Source organism: Heterodontus francisci, chromosome 17 (assembly GCF_036365525.1).
Source record: "Heterodontus francisci isolate sHetFra1 chromosome 17, sHetFra1.hap1, whole genome shotgun sequence".
Classification (NCBI taxonomy): domain Eukaryota; kingdom Metazoa; phylum Chordata; class Chondrichthyes; order Heterodontiformes; family Heterodontidae; genus Heterodontus; species Heterodontus francisci.
Genome location: NC_090387.1, coordinates 45,449,087 through 45,470,532, shown reverse-complemented (window position 1 = coordinate 45,470,532; position 21,446 = coordinate 45,449,087).

Genomic DNA, 21,446 nt, shown 5'->3' with positions numbered 1-21,446 from the left:
CGATTTCTTAAAACGTTTGCGGGTGCTCTTATGTGCGGATGATCCCTCGCCACCAGACTCACCAGAGGCAGGTGGCTGATCGGACTGCCGCCCTGCTCTTGATGACTTTGGCGATCATCCTCTGCTTGCTCATGGTCATGCAGGCTGCAGCATATCAGGGTGCTCATGAGAAATATCAGGTGCACCCTCTAACATGCTGGGAGTTTGCGGTTGACATGTCGGAGGAAGCAAGGGGCTGCACGATGCATCAGGAGTGCCCTGAGAGAAGCTCCCATGTGCTTTCGGCTGCTGCCCCTGTGCCCTCCTGAGGCTCGATTGATCCTCAAAGCTGACCTCAGAGAGATGAGCAGCCTCCACCTGCCGCATGTGCATCTGAGTTTGTGCCCTGCTGACCTGGTCCAGGAAGGTTACAGTCCCTGTGAGATCACGGATGGCTTCCAGTACTGGCTCCTCCACTGCAGCTGCCAATCTGTCAATGGAGAATGCCAGCTGGACAAATGCCTGAGAGTTTGCAGCAGACATGCCCTGGAAGGAAGTTTCCAGGGTATGTGCTATGCCTTGCAGCATCTCTGGCAACTCCGCCAGATCTTCATGCACCGCATGTTGAACCTGCAACATCTCCTGCTGAATGGATGTTCTCAGAGGTGTGTCATCAGCTTGCAGCTCTGCACTGGCCTGGCCTACCACACTCCTTCGAGTATGTGAGGCATCGGCCGGTTCCGGCTCTGGTGGCTGGTCCGGCGACTGTGCTGTGCTAACACCCTCAAGTGACATGGTTTGCACGGAGACAGTAATGAACCAACCATGGTGGAAGTCTCTGCGCTGGCACTTGGTAAGGTGCGAAGATGTGACAGTGCACCCTCTGAGGCGATCTCCTCATCCTCAGAGGGGGACTGTTGAGCCCCCGAGACCCCTCCTGGCCGCTGATGTGTTTCACCTGCAGGTAAAACCAGATTGATCAGTTTGATAAGCACCACAGATTGCAGCACATGTCCCTTACTGCAGTTTGCACACATTTGTGTGCATCTCCTTTAATTAGCACACTTAAGGGCATGAGACAATCTTCACTTCAACTGCCCCCACAACACCCACCCCTTTATTTATTTTTTTAATTTCATTTAGAGATACAGCACTGAAACAGGCCCTTCGACCCACAGAGTCTGTGCCGACCATCAACTACCCATTTATACTAATCCTACACTAATCCCATATTCCTACCCCATCCCCACCTATCCCTATATTCTCCTACCACCTACCTATACTGGGGGCAATTTATAACAGCCAATTTACCTATCAACCTGCAAGTCTTTTGGTGGTGGGAGGAAACCGGAGTACCCGGCGAAAACCCACGCAGACACAGGGAGAACTTGCAAACTCCACACAGGCAGTGCCACATTATGTGCCATTCACTCTGACGACCATGGCCCCTAACCTCGCCATCTGCCACGGCGCGTCCTCCGTCTTCCTCTGCCAGCATCGAGGTATCCTCCTCCATACTGGTCAGGTATGCCTGATTGCCCTGGCCACCACCAGTCCGGGACCTCTCTCAGGCATTGTGAGACCTCTTCTCCTATTTAAATAAACACACCCAGTTTAGACATATGATTTGGTCTCTCAGCGCGACTGCAATGCAGTGCCCAAATTGAACACTATTGGATCACCATGCATCCTGGACCAGCCCATTCTGCGTACTAATACAATGCAGCAGGCAAGGACTGCTCATTGCTGGTTTCCACCTTGCATCATTCGGACAGACTGACCCTTCTCTGACATATTCACAATGAGATTGATGAGGAGTACCCCTTACCCGGGCAGAGTGAAGCAGGTCATTGAGCTGCTTGCAACACTGCAGCCATGTCCTCCATACCACACAGCAGCTGCTGACCTCCTCAGTGACCTCCAGCCAGGCTCTTTTGGTCACGTCTGCAGGCCTTCTTCAGACATTGGCTTTGAATAATATGTCCCGCCTCGCCTCCACCGCCTGGAGGAGGGCCTGCAGAGATTCCTCTGAGAATATTGGGGCTCTGGTGAACCTTCTCCCCAACATTGCTCTGGATTTTGTCTGCAAATGTTGCCCCCTTTCCTGTCCCTGGGCACTGTAACTGTTCCTTGACTTCTTCACTTTCCAGTCAACGGGTCACCTCGGCAGTTACACTGACAACTCCTCCTTCCCTGTATTCCCCTGAATGTCTGCTCCATTTTACTGCTGTCTGCCTTTTTACCGTGCTGTCAATGGCCCAGCCCCCAAATCTCTGTACTCGTGTCTGACATTTTAAAGTGCTGATATTGGTCCCGCCCCCAAATCCACTAAATCAGCCGGCCGCGGGCACCCTATTGGGTGCTGAATACACCAAGGGGTCGCTGATTGGCAGCCCCGCATGTGATGCTGGTGGGCGGGAGCCAAAAAATTCCAGCATATGATTCTATCACTCAAATCCCCAGAGTTAGTGGTGATTTTCAGATCTCCCTAGAAGATTACAACTGGTCCTCTGGTCCCCTTACAAAAAAGGCTGCCTTTGAATTATTAGTATTTTTTTATTATTCTGGGGAGTCCAGGCCATGATTCTGATCTGTCCCTGCAGATGAGTCCCATTACTACAGGTTGCTCAGCCAGTATGCCTGTTCTTACTAGTATGGACCATAGGCTAGGTCCCTAAGTAGATCCTAATGTTCTGAGTCCTCACTGTCTTTTACAGTAATGCCTTGTCAACTTTGTCTATCTCCAATTCTTCCTTTCCTTTCTCAGTTTGTCTATCTCCATTTCTGGCAGTGGACTAACAACCAGTATCCACTATAAGTCCCCTCCCTTCCCCTGATCCGAAGGGATCGTTCCCTCCGTGACACCCTGGTCCACTCCTCCATTACCCCCACTACCTCGTCCCCATCCCAGGGCACCTTCCCCTGCAATCGCAGGAGGTGTAATACCTGCCCATTTACCTCCTCTCTCCTCACTATCCCAGGCCCCAAACACTCCTTTCAGGTGAAGCAGTGATTTACTTGTACTTCTTTCAATGTAGTATACTGTATTCACTGCTCACAGTGTGGTCTCCTCTACATTGGGGAGACCAAGCGCAGACTGGGTGACCGCTTTGCGGAACACCTCCGCTCAGTCCGCAAGCAGGACCCTGAGCTTCCGGTTGCTTGCCATTTCAACATTCCCCCCTGCTCTCATGCTCACATCTCTGTCCTGGGATTGCTGCAGTGTTCCAGTGAACATCAACGCAAGCTCGAGGAACAGCATCTCATTTATCGATTAGGCACACTACAACCTGCCAGACTGAACATTGAGTTCAATCATTTCAGAGCATGACAGCCCCCTATTTTACTTTCATTTTTAGTTATTTTTTCTTCCTTTTTTTTTTACATTCTTTTTTACATTTTTTACAATCCTTTTTTTTGCATTTATTTCATTTCATCTTAGTTTGTTTAGTTTGCTTACCCACTGTTTTTTTTTCAGGTTTGCACTTGCTGCTGTTCAATATTCAGTGTATTCACACCTAATCTGTACTAATGCTTTGTCTTTCAACACATCATTAACATATTGTTTGCCTTTGCTCCGTGACCTTTGGGTCAGCTATGTGGCCTGGTCCAATCTAGACCTCCTTTGTTATCTCTTGCCCCACCCCCACCTCACTTGCTTATAACCTGTGACTTTTCTAATATTTGTCAGTTCCGAAGAAGGGTCACTGACCCGAAACGTTAACTCTGCTTCTCTTTCCACAGATGCTGCCAGACCTGCTGAGTGGTTCCAGCATTTCTTGTTTTTATTCCACTATAAGTCCATTGATTCCCACAGCTACCTTGACTACATTTACTCCCACCCGCTTCCTGTAAGAATTCTATTCCATTCTCCCAGTTTCTCCACCTCTGTCGCAACTATTTTGATGATGCCATTTGGCATACCAGAGCTTCGGATATGTCTTTCTTTTTCCTCAACTGAGGACTCCTGCCCACCATGGTTGACAGGGCCCTCAACCACGTCCGTTCCATTTCCCACTCTTCCGCTCTCATCTCTTCACCCACCTCCCAGAACCACAATAGGGTTCCCCTTCTCTTCACCTTCAACTCCACCAGCCTCTGCATTCAATGGATCATTCTCCACCAATTACACCACCTCTAGCATGACACTATCCTCCCCTTTCAGCATTTGAAAGGGACTTTCCCCTCCACAACATCCTGGTCTATTCCTCAATCAACCCCAACACCTCCTCCTTCCCACAGCACTTTTCTATGCAAGTGCAGGAGATGCAACACATTCCCTTTTACCTCCTCCCTTCTCACTCTCCAGGGCTCCCAAGTGCTCCTTCCAGGTGAAACAGCGATTTACTTGTCCTTTCAATTTAGTATAATGTATTCACTGTTCATGATGTGGTTTCTTCTACATTGGGGAGGCCAAATGCAGATTGGTGACCACTTTGCAGAACACCTCTGTTCACACTGCAAGCATGACCCCAAGCTTCCAGACCTGTTATCTTAATTCTCTGTCCCAACCTCCACTCTAACCTCTCTGTTTTCCTGTTCCAATGAAGCTCATTGTAATCTTAAGGAACAACACCTCATCTTTTGATTAGGCACTTTACAGCTTTACACTTCCAGACACAACGTTAAGTTCTACAGTTTCAGGTCTACAAGATGCACTGCAGCAACGCACCAAGGCTACTTAGACACTACCTTCCAAACCCGCGACCTCTACCACCTAGAAGGACAAGGGCAGCAATTGGTTAGGAACACCACTACCTGCGAGTTCCCCTCCAAGCCACACACTATCCTGACTTGGAACTATATCGCCATTCCTTCGCTGTCGCTGGGTCAAAAGCCTGGAACTCCTTTCCTAACAGCACTGTGGGTGTACCTACTCCACATGGACTGCAGTGGTTCAAGAAGGCAGCTCACCACCACCTTCTCAAGGGCAATTATGGATGGGCAACAAATGCTAGCCTAGCCAGCGACACCCACATCCCATGAATGAATAATAACAAAAAAAACATGACCTCTACTCCCATTTTTTGGGATGGCAGCAACTGGTAATGATTCTGCTTTTGTCATTTACAGCTCTCTAGATCCATCTTTTGTTTCTTTACATGTCCTATTGCCATCTCCTTTTGCTTTGGACCATCATTCTTTTTGTCATTTCATCTCTCCTGTCTTCCATCCTATCACAGCCCTTCCCTTTTGTTCTTCCTCTCCTCTCCCTTTACCTGCCCCTGTACATGTTAAAACTTGTTACATCCCTTTCTTTTTCCAGTTTTGATGAAGGTCATCGACCCGAAACGTAGGCGGAATTTTACCAGTCATTTGGCGACAAGCTGGGAGGTGGGAGTGATGGTAAAATAGCAGCAGAATGGATCGGGGGTGGGGGTAGCAGGAGAAAGCCTGACTTTTTCCCACCTCCAGGGGATATTTCCAAAGGTGGGAATGGCAACAGCTCAGCCACCCTGACTGGAGTGGACGGCCAATTAAGGTAATTCAGAGCAATTTTACGACATCACTGGCATTTTAGCATCATTAGATGGCCCCCTGCAGCATGAGGAATCTGCAAGCTTCATCAAAGCAGCCTCCCAGCAGCTTCCCCGGGAGAGGTGGGCCTTTCTTTCCCGAGACTTTATGGTTGACAGAGGAGCCCATCAGTGCCACCCTTCCAATCACTGGTGCCTGCATGCCTTGTCTCGCCACATCACTACCTCTTCTGTCGGCCCTTCAAGGGCACCTCAATATGGAGGCCTTGTAGCCTCAGCAGTGGCCACCTCTATCAGTGGCACTGCCAAGGCTGCAGAGCTACCAGCCCTATGATTGGGCAGCAGCTCAAAGAGGAAGGCCATCATCCTTAATGAGATGGCAGCCCTGGCAACGGCCTCTTAATTGGCTGCCACCAGTAAAATTGCCTCCATCCTCCCACCGGTTGCCCTTGCGGGCTTGGGACCCGCGGTGTGGCCATAAAATCCTGGCCATTAGCTCTGTTTCTCTCTCCATGGATGCTGCCTGACCTGCTGTGTATTTTCAGCATTTTCTGTTTGGATTCCTCTTCAGCTAAGTTTGAGTTTTATATTTCTAGGTATTTTACAGTTAAATTTTGAATTGCGTTTATAGATTTTCTAAAAAAGAAGTATATAGAAACAGTAGAACAGAGCCATAAATAATTGGAGTGGAAGATGAGAAGAAAAAAAAAGTCACTGGAAAGAGAGACACAAATTTTTCCTAACACATTGAAAAATGAGAAACACCACAGGTGCTGAACTATATTATATATAATATATTTTGCATTTCAGGCTATAATGGTCCTGTCATTATAAATTGGTGTATACTCTGATATACCAGGATCTTCCCAAGAGACATTTGCTCGTATTTCAGTAGTAAAACTAATCCTGAATTCAGAGTAGGTTTATTATTTATATTTGCAGAAGATGCCAAGAATGGAAAGATCAGTAGAGCAATTTAATTTTGTTTTTTAGGCTTAACAAATGATTATCACTGCTTTGTAATATGTAGCCGTTCAATTTTTTAAAAAATAACCTGCTAAAGGTATATTAAACTGCTGTGGTCGTGGAATTTTCTTTAACCCTGATCCAATATAAACTAGATATCCAAACAATATGTTATGATCCTATCATATGGTAACTTTGAGTACAATCAATGGACTTTGCAGATCTGAAGGCTAAGAGCCTCCTCTAATTGAAAGGACAACGTGGAATTTATGAAAGTAAGAAAAGATCATATTCCTCCTGATTGAAGCTTATAAAAGGATAACAATTCCTTTAATTTCCTACTTGCATATCTTACTTTGCCTGTGGCAAATTATTTAAAGAATGACAATGACTGTGCAATATAAAGGTAATTAATTTACGTTTTCAGAATTTAAGAAAATAGCATGCGATGAAACAGATCTATGAAGATCTATTAACTATATGAAAAGATGCAAATAACAATTTTTGATGAAAATGGTATGGGGAAAGGAGCTTTAAAAGTGCCATAACCTTTGTATGTCTTAAAATATTTACAGTACATTTTAGTATAGTATTGTTTTATTTAGACTTTTTCCATATTTCTGAATTTTTTTTGAGAAAAATTATTGATGACTATGTTTTTTGCTCCTGAATATAATTTTTTAAAGAGTGTCTTAAATACAATGTTTCACTGTTCAGGTGGTGCCAGGTGGAAGAAGGAATGCCTGAAAGATCAACAAGCACCTGATCACATTTGCAGACCTTGTTCTTTTTTTTTGGCCTTTATACCCATTATATGTATTTTATGTTGCGGGGGCCTTTATTCCTCAGGCCCTTATATACATTTTATAAAATAATTTTATTAAAATTGAATAAATAAAAAAAAACTCAAATTAAAATGCCATTCTTGGCATCGATGATGCACTCCAGCCCCTGCGGTGCCCACCAGTCTCAGAAGGCTGCACACCTTGGTGTACCTGACAGTCAGTGACTGAGGCCAACTGCCTCCACTTGCTTAGCAGCAACCAGAGTTTTGTTGTCGGCAACAATGACACCTGTCACAAGTTGTAACATGGAGAAAAGACTGCCAGGGGCTATTGAAGTCAACGATGTTCTGAGCTGCTGGCTCATTTCTGACTAGTACTGCAATATTGGATAATATGCTACTCATACGTTTCAATCAGGTGACTGATGTGTAGGATGCAAGGGATGGTATAAATGGCCTCAGCATACTGGCAAAAGTCAATGTAAAGGTAAATCGGGTGGTGGGTACAACAGGTGGCCAATCCAGTTCCACCCACGATCTCTGTTTCAATCTGGTTGTGCATGCCATAGTCTCATAACCCTCTGTGCAAAAAATAGACTCCGGCTCACTGTCCTAAATCTCTTATGCCTCTATTCAGTAACTGTGGTCCACGTGCTCTAACTTAATTCCTCCTTGAAGAATTGCATTGATTGGTAGAGGGTTTTGTTTTTGGTAGGTAAATGGAATGAGAAAAAAGCATTTGTATTGTGAATAATAAAAGAAACTGATTGAAGTGACTAATAGTCACCTTTGTTATACACTCTATCAAAATGATTCATAATTTTAAAATTTTTTATTCAATCTCCTCTTAGTCTTCTTTGCTTCATTGGAAATAGTCCCAGTATTTATAGCTTTAATCTCATTTCTGTAATAGAATACCAAAATCAGTGGACACTATTATAGTTGTTGCCTAGCCAATGTATTGTACAAATTAATCATTATTTCTGTACTTTGTATTATGTCCCCTTATTTGTAGAACCCAAAATGATTTGGATTTTCTATCAGCACTTGTACTTTAAAGGAACGATATATTTGAAATCCCAAGATTTCTCTGTTCAACTTACCCTTCTGCTCCAATTATTACTTTTTCTCGCAAAACGTATTACCTCACACTTATCCACGTTAAGTTGCATCAGCCACTTGACTGCCAACTCCACTAGAAAGGAAGACTTGCATTTATATAGCACTTTTCACAATCTTTGTAGCCAATGAAGTACTTTTGAACTGCAGGCACTGTTGTCTTCTCTTAGGCAGTCTCTCGGGAGCGAGGATGACTTTCTTCCACTCCAGGGTTGTGGGTCCTTAGGTGACTGAATAGTCCAATTCTGGATCTGCACACTCTGCCACAGGTGGGGCAGGCGGTGTTTGGTGAGGCGACTGAATGGGATGCTCGAAATTCCGAACGCTCCTTCCGCTGTTTGTGGTTGGTTGCTGCCTGGGCAGGTCAATGTTGTTCGAATTGGCTGGCACCTTCGCGGATGCTTCTTCTCCATTTTGGCTGGTCTCAGGCAAGAGATTCCCACGAATCAGTGGAGATGTCACATTTTTTCAGGGAGGTTTTAAGGACATCCTTGTAACGTTTCCTCTGCCCTCTTGGTAACCTCTTGCCATGCTGGAGCTCAGAGTAGAAAGCTTGTTTTGGGAGCCTTATGTCAGGCATGCGGATGACGTGGCCCGCCCAGCATAACTGTCTAGCCATAACCAGTGTCTTGATACTGGGGATGTTGGCCTGAGAGAGTACACTGATTTTGGAGCACCTGTCCTGCCATTGACTTTGCAGGATCTTAGGGAGGCAGCATCGGTGATATCTCTCCAGGGCATTGAGATGTCTGCTCTACAGTGTCCATTTTTCCGAAGCATACAGGAAGGCAGGTAACACTGCAGCCCTGTAGACCACGAGCTTGGTGCCAGGTTTGAGGTCTTTGTCATCAAACACTCTTTTCCTCAGATGACTGAAGGCTGCACTGGTACACTGGACGCGATGCTGAGTTTCATTGTAAATACCTACCCTTATTGAGAGGAGGTTCCCAAGATGTGAGAAGTTATCCACATTGTCCAGTGCTTCGTTGTGGATCTTGATAGTCGGGGGCAGTGTTGTGCTGCGGGAGCAGGCTGGTAGAGGACCTTTGTCTTCCGGAATTTTAGCTTAAAGCTCATTCTTTCATACACCTCCGTGAATGTATCGATGAGAGTTTGAAGCTCGGCCTCTGAGTGTGCGCATACGCAAGCATTTGTCAGCATACTGCAGCTTGATGACAGAGGTTGGAGTGGCCTTGGTTCTGGACTGGAGGTGACGTAGGTTAAATAGTTTCCCGCTCGTCCTCTACAGTAGATCTCCTCCAGCCGGGAGCTTCAAGGAGATGAGGTGAAGTGTTGTGGCAAGGAAGATGGAAAAGAGCGTTGGTGTGATGACACAGCCTTGTTTGACCCCAGTTTGCAATCAGATTGGGTCAGTGGCAGATCCGTTGGCAAGGATTACAGATTGCATGTCGCCATGCAGCAGGCAGAGAATGGTGCTGAATTTCTCTGGACAGCCAAATTTGAGGAGGATGTTCCATAATCCCTCCTGGCTGATAGAGTCGAAGGCCTTTGTGAGGTCAAAGAAGGTCATGTATAAAGGTTGCTACTGCTCCCTACATTTTTCTTGGAGTTGTCTTGCTGTGAAGATCATATCCGCTGTACCCCTTGATGGATGGAATCCACATTGTGATTCTGGTATGAGCTCGTCAGCCGTAGGAGGAGGTGGTTGAAAAGGACTTTTGCGATGACCTTCCCTGTGGTGGACAGCAGGGATGCCCCACTGCAGTTACCGCAGTCGGTCTTGTCGCCTTTTTTAAAGATGGTCACAATTACAACATCTTGGAGATCCCCTGGCATGGCCACCCCCTTCCAGATGAAGGAGATGAGACCATGTATTTGTGTCTAGAGTGCCTCTCTGCTGTATTTTAGAATTTCAGCAGGAATTCCGTCTACACCGGTGGCTTTATTGTTTTTTAGCTGTTGGATGGCCTTTTCAATCTCAAGTCGGGCTGAAGTTGTGCTGAGGTCATGGTGGGTTGCATGCTGTGGAATGTGGTCGAAGGCACTCGAATCAAGGACTGAGTCACAATTGAGATCTTTGAAGTGCTCCTTTCAATGAGCGCTGACTGCCTCTCTGTCCTTGATCAGCATCACTGCATTCTTTGCTCTCAGTGGGGTAGGTCCTTGTGTATTTGGGCCATAAATGGTCTTGACTGCGCTGAAGAATCCACGCATGTCGTGGCTGTCAGCAAATTGCTGTATTTCCTGTGCTCTTTTAGCCCACCAGCTGTTCTTTCAGTCATGGGTTTTTTGTTGAACCTCGGCCTTCAATTGTCTGCATACCTGCTTTTATTCCCTTGAAAATGTAGAAAACATGGCAGTCAATTTGCACACAGATAGTTTCCATAAACAGCAATGAGATGAATGAGCAGGTTGTTTGTTTTAGTGGTATTGGTTGAGGGATAACAAGGACACTGGGGAGAGCTCCCTTGCTATTCCTCAAAATAATGCCTTGAGATCTTTTATGACCATGTGAGAGGGTAGACTGAGCTTCAGGTCAATGTCTCATCTGAAAGGTGAAATTGCCAATGATGCAGTACTCTCTCAGGCTGATGCAGCCTCTTTTTCGCCTTCTAAAAGTATTTATGCTGTACCCTATGCAAGTCAGATTTGAAGATTTTGTTGATCTGTTTACCAACCTGTCTGCCCAATTAGTTTGGGTCAGGTCCCTTCTTATCTTGCTAAACTTTACCTTTTTCTAGTCCAACATCCTTATCACTGGCACTTCATTGAGCTGGATTTTGTGAGGCATGGGGGCGTGATTAATGGTGAAATATTGGCATTCCCCGTTATTACCCCTTTGAACCTGTGGGAATGTGCAGATTAGTGTGGATATCCTGAAGTTGCAGTCTGTCACTCTGTGCTCCGACACAGGTGGCCCTCTGGATACCCCACAGAGCCAACAATCAGTGAAACCAGTAAAAGTTTCAACTTTCCCGCCCCCTTAAAAAGTTACACCTTGTTCAATTAGGTGTAATTTTCATTTTTTTTTTGTTTAGAGATACAGCACTGAAACAGGCCCTTCAGCCCACCGAGTCTGTGCCGACCAACAACCACCTATTTATACTAACCCTACAGTAATCCCATATGCCCTACCGCCTACCTACACTAGGGGCAATTTATAACAGCCAATTTATCTATCACCTGCAAGTCTTTGGCGGTGGGAGGAAACCGGAGCACCCGGAGGAAACCCACGAAGACACAGGGAGAACTTGCAAACTCCACACAGACAGTACCCAGAATTGAACCCGGGTCCCTGGAGATGTGATGCTAACCACTGCACCACTGTGCTGCCCCGTGGGTTTTCAACAGTGATGTAATTAATAAAATTTAATGAACGGCCCTGAAAAAATAATTTTATATTTGCAGAGTTTTGGTAACTGATTAATTAGTATATTTTTTAAACTAAGGGGGGGAAATTTATGCTCTCTCCCACGGCGGGTTTGGAGACGGGGAGAGCATGTAATCAGGTGGGATGGTGGTGGGAGGGGACCACGCCACATTTCCGCCTCTACCAAAATTAAGTCTGGGGCGGGAAAGCCTGTGAACAGCCTTCCCATCCTGCTGCCAATTGAGGCCCCTAATTGGTCAATGAGTGCCCAATTAAGGGCCTCATCCCACTGCTAACGTAATTAGCCAAGTGGTGGGCGAGTCTGTCGCCACACGGGGAACACGCCAAGAAAGCCCGTGCGAGTTGCTTGCTGGCTCTAGCAGGAGGTGTTTCCCTCATTAAAAGACACTTAGGGCCTGAACGAGGGACCCGGCATTGGGAAGAGAGGTCCCGCTGAGAGCCGCTCCCTACCCTTGCTGCCAACCCCCATACATCCCCATCCTCTGCAACCCCCACCCTGCAGGACCCCTTTCACCCTGACCAACCTGTGGCCTGGGTCCAGGGCAGCTCCTGGGCCTCAGGCAGGTGCTCCACCGGCAGCAGCGATGGCACTGCTTAGATAAAGAGCTGCCAGCCTTTGATTGGCTGACAGCTCTCAGAGGGTGGGATATCTATCATCGGGGTCCTTGATCCCGTGGAAGGCCTGCCGCTGTCCAGTAAAGTGCCTAATTGGCACTTCATTTGGCGGGCCTCCCACAGAAGGGCAGACGCAGTATTCTCGGTGGCACTTTTGCCAGAGGTTGAGACCCCTGTCACCTGGATAAAATCTCGGCCTAAATGTTTAAAATAATGGAATATTTTTGGAATATTTTACCTTCTGTCTTCACCCCATGCATATGTCCCAATCTTTAACTTGCTCTGTATAAGCATTTTTAGAAATGATTTTATTTCAGTGATTTTGGTTTCCTGTTTTGCGGGGGTGGAGGGTTTGTCTGTGAAAATCCTTTAATGTGATTGGCTGCTTGGAGAGTCTGCTGACATTACTGCTACTCCGCACTGTGAATGCCCAGTAAAGAACATTGCCATCAGTCGTAGTGCTACCAAATGCTCACCAGAAAGATCTCAGCGAAGCTTACTTTGTCATCAGTGGTGAGTGCTCTTGCTTTGCTACTGACCACATATTCCAGCTCAATATCTTTTCCTATTCTTGCAGTGTTTCTTTTCTCTTTTGATAATATTTTCTATGTGTAATTTCGTAAGCTTTGTGCTCTATTTCTCCATTTTTCAGTTACTTCACCCACTTAATATCCTAGAACTAAATCAAGCAATGCCTTTCTCCTTGTTGGACTAGAAACATACTGATCCAGGAAACATTCAAAAAACATGTTTTCCACTTTGATCACATGCATTACCTTCACTCCAATATATCTTGCAATAGCTAAAATCATCCGATATTGTTCTGCTGTTCTTGCACATTTCTCTCAACTGCAGATTTCCATTTCTATCTCATCTCCACTGTTTGGTGGCCTGTAATGCGCAACAAGAATTTTGCTTCTTTTTTTTTGATATCTTATCTCTACCTATATGGATTCAGTTTTAATGCAGCTCACTAGGACACCCTTAGGTTCTTGCAAAGTGCTACAATCCTTCACTATTTTTCCCTTGATGTCTCTCCAGAAAATGTTATAATCAGGAATATTAAGTTCCCAGCCCTGTCCAATCTTATGCCATGTTTCCATTACAGCTCTATCCCTCCTATAAGTATTTATGATTTTAAATCTCAAATTTCATTTTGAATACTTTGTGCATTCACATACATATCATTAAATCCTGACTCCAAGTTTTTAGAATGCTGACTTTTATTCTTTTACCTGGTTTTCTCATTTAATTTTTTGATATACTCGTCCCTTCGACAACAGTGTTTTTGTCTCTTGTTACCTCATGGACTGTTTCATTCTCTTCTTCTCTGATAGTATATTCTCTCTGTTTATTTCCATTAAGCTGTCTGTCTCTATTCTAATATTTTTCTTAATCCTTGTGCCTCTCTCTAATCTCAAACCTAGATTTTCCTCATTCTGTGGCATACTAGATTAAATTTACCCTCTCCGCTGATCTTTTTACCTCCTCACAAAGACCTCTTTGCTGGTTCAGTTCGGTATAGCCATCTTTTGTTTCAGACGTCAGTCCAATGCTGCAAGAATGGATACTCTTTCTCCTGCATCAGCTCTGCAGCCATGTGTTGACATTTTCCTTTCCTAACCTGTCCAGCATGTGACACAGGACAGAATATGGAGATAATCACCTGAATTTATTAAGTAGAGCTTAAATGTGCTTCCACTGATATCATCGAGTTATAATGTGTACCACGACTTTTGGCTACTGACTCTCTTTTCCCTGACAGCAAGGAGGCAACAAAGCACACAGGACTCCCAGTCACAACCAAGAAAAGAAACAAATATATTATATATGAGAAAAGAAACAAATTGATGTATGTACAAACACTTTGGTTGCACTATTCATGAATTACTTTGTAAATGGCTTTAGGTCAAGGTAAGGATACATTATTTTCTCGCTTGACTGCCTTTATCTAAGCCAGCAGCTCGTGGTATGCAGGGCTGCAGGAGTCTGTTGACCTTTACCGGTGCTTTCGCAGTTAACAGTGACAGACGGCAGCACAAAGCTCCCTCGCAGCTTAATCTTGTTGTCACCTTCCTATTTCTTCTTTAAAGTTCTTGCCATAATGGCTGCACTGATGCACATGAGGCAAAAATCTGATAATACAGACTCCAACACTTGATTCTATTTTTATTCCATTTAGAATCACCATATAATAGCTGTCGCCCTTTTTATTACAAAAATCATTGTTTTCATTCCCCAGGGTTACATTCTTTTTGTGCTGTCACAGCTGACACACTCCATTAATACTTTATAAAGTCATTCTCAGGGAGGATAGTATGTCAAAGTCACATGGTGTAACTGATTCTGCATCTCCAGTCACTGCCTAATTCATTTTGACTATGTTCTGGACCACAGGTTTCTTGCAGAAATTTTAATAATCAGATTGGTTTCTAGGGTGGATTGTCATTTAATAAGTGAGTGACTTACTGAAGCTTTAACATTGCTTGAAAGAGAAATGAATTGTTCCTGTAACATTATCAGCCTCCTTTGAAATAATGCAAAGTGAGAAATAATGTCAGAACATAGAGATAGCCTGTAAAATAGCAAACAGAAATAATGAGATAGTAGCAGAAAGAAAGAAAGAAAACAGACAGAAACCTGACAAGAGTTACAAAATATTGGTAAAAACTTAAGACAGTGAAGGACCATGAATTCTGAGTACTTGGACAAAGAGAAAGTGTACGTGATACAGAAAGACAACAGGTTAAATAATGCATGGACTTAGCAAACGAGTCACTTTAAAAATCACTATGATCAACACGAAACTACTTGTACATTGTAAAGAAACAGTTCTAAGTAATTTCAGGAAATGTTACTTTTATATAAAATTACAAAAATAGGTACGTTTTATTAACTGTCATTACTTTGCCTTGTCTTCTGCCTTATCAATATTACCATCCAGGAAATAGGCAGAGGATATACTTGGCATGTATATTTTAGTTCGATATCTGTGAGGCACATATATTCTATTTCCCCAGCCACCACCATATAGTGTTATTTGAACATTTATAAAACTGTTAGATATTGTCAACCTCATTTAATCCAATTCTTAAATCAATAAGGACAGTTTAATTATAGTTCATTAAGTATTGCTGAAAACAGAGACATATTATCAAAGCTTTTTGTCTTGCACTCATCAGGAGAATTCGTAAGAATACCATTGTGCAAGGGAAAGCAACAGATTTATACTGTATGAGAAGAGAATGCTGATTGGTTGGCAAGTGGACTCTGATTGGTAGAGGCATTGCCATGGAGAATGCAGCAGTTTACGGTGACTGACAGTTAACTGTCAAGCTTTGCTTGAAATTTAAACCAGGCAGCTTGACTCTGACTGGCCAAGGCATTTCCCTGAGGAATGAAGGCTGTCACTTATTTTGTTTAGCTGAAAGAGGCACAATGTGTATACATTGCTTGGCAATTAACTGTCAGTCACCATAAATTGATGCATTCTCCATGGCAGTGCCTCTACTAATCAAAGTCCACTTGCCAACCAATCAGCACTCTCTTCTCATACGGTATAAATTTGTTGCTTTCCCTTACATTGGTATTCTTGCAAATTGTCCTGATGAGTGCAAGACAAAAAGTTTCAACAAAATGTCTCTGTTTTCAGCGATACTCAAGTTCTGTGCTACCAAATGACTATTTATAGTTCATTAATTAGTTCATATCTATGAATCTGAACCAATTTAAAAAAAACATTTTCAAATATCTTTAGGTTATTATGTATGGTCCACTTGAATGAAAAATTAAGGATTGGTAGACCATGTTTTAGACAGATAGTAAAAGGGTTTGTGAGGCATGTAAAGGAAAAGTTGTGGTCAATATTATTACGACCAGGTGAGAAGGGGTTCCCTCTCAGCCTTTGCATGGTTTAACCGTAATAGGGTTTAATTTTAGAAACACTGTGTTTTTAGCTCCCCCTTAGTGCATCCTTGTTCACTGCTACAATTGTAAAGCAAAGAAATCAAACAGGTTTCCTTAGATTTAAACAAGAAAGGTAGAAGTTTATTAATCTTAAACTCTAATCCGGTTAACGACTACGAATTTGCGATGCGACCACGTTAGCATGCATACGTGATAAACACACACACACATAAAACAGAAAATGTAGAAGGAATAAAGGGGAAACATTTGAGGCAATACCTGGTAGTTACAGTCCTTTAATTTCAATGTGGAGTCTTTGGTTGCTGGTAAGTCTTGCAATTCGTTGGGGTCCAGTTCACGCTTCAACTTGTTCCAATGTAAGAGTCTTTTCTCTCTTGAGGTTTACGTGTCTTACGTGGGTCCAGTGGCTTGGGAGAAAGCAAGAGAAAGAGAGAGGCTTCCTTGTTCCAGCTTCAATTCCACACAGCCTTCTGATTCTTTCCCTGTGGCACAAATCAAAAAAACCCAGGTTGCCCAGCAGGTTAGTCATGTGACTAGCTCCTTATTTGTAACAGTTTCTCCTGCGAAGTTTGTGGATTCTACCTTAGCAGTCTCTGGAATGCACTTCCTTACACCTTCAATGTCTGGTGATCAAAATCCATTTGGGTTAATTGGAGCGGGGAATAGTCCTTTGTCTCCACAAGCAGCATCTCTTAGTCTGCAAATGTCCTTCCAGCCCAGTGTCTGGTGATCTTCAAACAAGTCATTTCTTCACTCCAGCAGCAGCAATATTCACATGACAAAATTAATATGCCTCATTCTTGGCAGGTGGCGGTCTGCATGACAATATACTGACATTACATCAAAATAATTCAAAATGACGCTTTGCAGAGAAGCATTTTTAAGGTTTATGCAGATCTTGAATAATTTCAAACACCTTCAAAATAGCCTAGTTTTCCATCATGGGAAAACCTTCACTGATCACAACAGCATTTGCACTTTCTCATTCATAGGCATTTTAACAGGAAACCTCTGCTCTGAAACCACTGGAGTCATTTAATATGTAATGCAATCGGTCAGCATGCAATCTCTATGTTAACAGTCCTTTCGAATTTAGCTAAAACAGAAATAAAAAGCAAGATATTTAGTTGTGTATTACAGAAAAAATATCATGTTATTAGGAATCAAATAAACTTGAAATATTGGTTGGTTGGTTGGATGGCATCCTTCCATCTACAAAAGATGATGGACATGCAGCAACAATCCATTTAGGTAGGGCATCATCTCTTGGTGTACATTTGCTGCTGGCTGTGAAGGCCAATCCTTGAGAGGCAGGTTCTGCCACAAGTACTACATGTGAAGCTGCCAAGTGACGCTGTGAGTTGTTGTTTTCGGAGTTGGCACCAATTGCCATGATGCTATAGCCACTGGTTGTCATGGTAATGCACTCCTATCCACAGGATGTTTCGCCATTTCCCTCTTTTGCCAATTCGTGACTCCCAGGTGTGACAGTCGACATTTAGGGCTTTCATTGAAGTAGAGCTTTGGGTGCCCCACTAGTCGTCTGGCCCTGGCTACCTCACCATACAGAAGGTCCTGGGGTATACGACCATGTTCCATCCTGTAAGCGTGTCCGATCCACCAAAGCTGCCTCTGTTTGATTAATGCCAGCACACTTGGGGGCTCTGCCTTTGAAAGGACTGCCGCATTTGTGATTTTGTCTTGCTACAACATACGCTTAATGCGCCACAGACAGCGCAGATGAAAGTTATTGAGTTTCGTTTCCTGGTAGCTGTAAGTCACCCATGCTTCACCGCCATACAGGAAGGGTCTGAGAACACACTTGAAATACGAGTATGATCAAAAAGTATGTCCAGCATGTCACCTGTTGCAATGTATTTATTTCATACCATCAGTAATCAGGCTGAAAAGTTATTGTTAATCTAGTGGTGTGAAGGCACTATATTTCCTTAAGAGTATGTGGAATTTATAACTGAAGCTTTATATCCATTAAAGAACTTTATTATATTATAATGAACACATTTTCCCTCTAGAAACCTTCACTTGGAGTGCTGATTGAAGCTAAAAAAAAACTGAGAAAATTTAATTTACCATTTCTGATACGTTCATTAATTTTGCACCTCAAAGACATACAGTATTCTTCAAGGTCTGGTTCATTTGAAAATGCCCCCATCTCAATTGTTAGGAGAGTTCCTGCCGATGGTAAACCACAAGTACAAAACATGTCACTGTCAATTTTTACTGAATTCCCTGTGAATGACAATAGTATCCGCTGTGCTCAGATTCTCAAGTGTGCTGATCTCTGGTGATGCATCTGATGCAAATTCAATCCCTTTAAGATGCTCTTTAAAACCTACCTCTTTGATCAAGCTTTTGGTCATTCATCCTAAAATCTCTTTATGTGGCTCAGTGTCAAATCTTGTTTAGTGATGCTGCTGTGAAGTGTCTGGAGACGTTTTACTATGTTAAAGCTGGTATATAAATATAAAAGTTTTTGGAGATCTCTTTCTGTTTGATTGTTTCGAACATGTTTGGTGGATTCTGTCTGCAGTTCTCCATGGTGTGCTGTTATACAGCTCTGATTTTGAAATCCTTTCCTCAAATTCATTTGGTATGTTTTGTAAACAAAGAGCCTCTTGTCAATTAATCTGGCATCGGTGACTTATTGATATTCTCTGTTTCAGATTTGTTCTGCTGTTGCTTTTGTGAGAGAAATATGTTTTCTGTAAATTGAAATGAAGTCCTGTATTGGCAACTGGATAGCAGAGATTGGGGAGCCTTAATTAATGGGCTGTATTTTACCAAGCCCATGACATCGGGCTCTGTGGCAGGGGGTGGGGTGCCGGAACATGGTTGCGGCAGAGGCCCGCCACAGAGCTTGATGCCGGGATTGCCCGGCCCGATCCTCCCGGTGGTGGTGAGGCTCCATGGCAGCCCACCCACCGCTCAGCAATGGGACCCGGATTTGAATATGTAAAGAGCCTCTTACTATACATTATTATGCATGCCGTTGTGATTCAGCCACCAGTTCGCGATCTTCAGATGGACATGCGGCACTCACTTGGCACAAAAGCCAGCAGCACCGAGGCATCAGTCCTCGGAGCCTGTGAAGGTGGGTGGGTGTGTGTTGTGAAGGGGGTCTCAACTCTGCAGTTTTGAAGGAGGTGGGTGGGTGTTGTTACAACTGAGGAGTGCACAGTTAATTCAGTCCCACTGCTCCACAGGTCACAACAAATATTGAAATTTTCCCACTTACCGAAACAATCAATCAGATACTCTCCTTTACCCCAGAATAAAGCACACCAACCAGATTTCTTCAATAAACAACAAAATTATCCATTTATTATACCCCAAGACGTAACCAATAATAAAATAATCATACACATGAATTGAAATATTAAAGCCCCTTATTTTTAACCTTGCCCTCTCACACACACTCATACATACACAACCGGTTAACCAGGAAAAAAAGGGAATTTTGTTTACAGCCTTTACAAAGAAATAGAAAGAATAAAATAAAACTTAAGACTGAAAAGGCATGGAAGTCCTTTGTTTTGGCAAGGTGTCCTAAAGGCGAATAGGCGGCTGTCAAAGGGAATCTTCCGAGAACAATTCTTTCCAGGCATGTTGATGAGCAGTCTGGGTAGACTTCCAAGAGATGCAGCTACAGAAGGCTTCACATAGGTGTTGCATCAGGTGTGCAGCAACAAAGGTTTCAATTCTCACACATTCAATGCAAAGCTCCTTCAAAGATGCAGGAATTCTTCCAATACAGGAGGCAACAGTACAACTTGATGCAGGAATTCTTTAACGATGCAGGGATTCTTCGGAGAGAGAGAGAAAGAAGCTGTCTTTTTCTGTTCCCCTGGCAGGTCAGTAAGCAAACTTCAACTGCCTGCTTTTAGCCAAATCAACTGGCTTTTTTAACAGTTAAAAAAAAACATTTTCCAGTGGCATGTTATGTGACGACCATAAATCTTGACTTGTCATTTCCTTGTAAATAGCTCTTTCAGGGTCACAACACAACCCCCTGCTGGGTTCTTTGCAAGCATGTGCCTTCCAGTAAAAACATGTTTACTAGTCAACTTTCTGTTGGCCTTCCTTTTAAGAATCAGCAGCAAGCTGGGAAAATTCAGCCCACAATGTGAAGAGCACAGTTTTAGTTTTTATGGTGCACATGTCATGATTATGACAGCATTGTCTCCAAAAACGAAATGTTTTGAGTAATCATTGTGTTTGTCAAAGACCTGTATGTTCACCCAGAGCCCCAAGCTCCATATTTGAAATGGCACATCCTCACTGGCTGCCAGCTAGCTCCAGGGCCTCCTTCTCAGCCTGTGTTAATAGTCTAATCTCTGGCACCCCTCCACCCGTCCTGGATGCCTCCCATGCATTGTGGGCCCTCTTTACCTGGAAGAGCAAGGATGCAGATATTGAGCATTGCCAAACAACAACATGATACATTTCACAACAGAAACGCTAAAACCAAAGGTAGGGGAAACTCAATCTGTAATACGGACTCAGCCTGTCATGTAGTTGCCATGCTCAGAGCAGTAAATGAGGGTGAGTTCTTTCATACATGCAGCCACTTATGTGGCATCAATCCTCCCTGCCCCACCTGCCTGTCTTTAACATGGCAGTGGCATCCATGTGCCACTTTGTGTTGGCAAACCCAGGTCAAAAGGAACCATACAACAAAGTGCAACTTACCTTTGCTGAGCGCATTGGATTGTTCACCCTCTTGTGGCACTGAATCCAGTCTCGGCTGATGACCCCACAGCAGCTTACCTCCTCTGCACTCTCTATCCAGGCTTGCTTGGTCAGGCAGGAGGACCTCTTCTTACCATTGCTCGAGAAAAGGACCTCCCACCTTGCCCGTGCAGCCTGGAGGAGAGTGAGCAGGGTGGCATCGCTGAACCGTGGGGCCACCCTTCTTCGCACCTCTGACATCTCTGATGCCTTGCAGGGGTAGTTCCTTGGCAAATGGGACTCTTCAGGCGTCACTGCTGGCTGGTCAGCTCCAGCAGCAAAGGTTTAAATCTGCAAGATTGCATGCAGGGCTGACTGCTATTTAAATATGGCGCCAGCACCTGCTGACTTGTCAGCTGACATCGTTCCTGGCATCACGCAGCGTGCCCCCCTCCATGTGATTAGGGGACGTGGGCTGACCTGGGCATGCTAATGAGCTGCTGTGTGGGAGATCACGGCAGCTCTTCGGCACATGTGG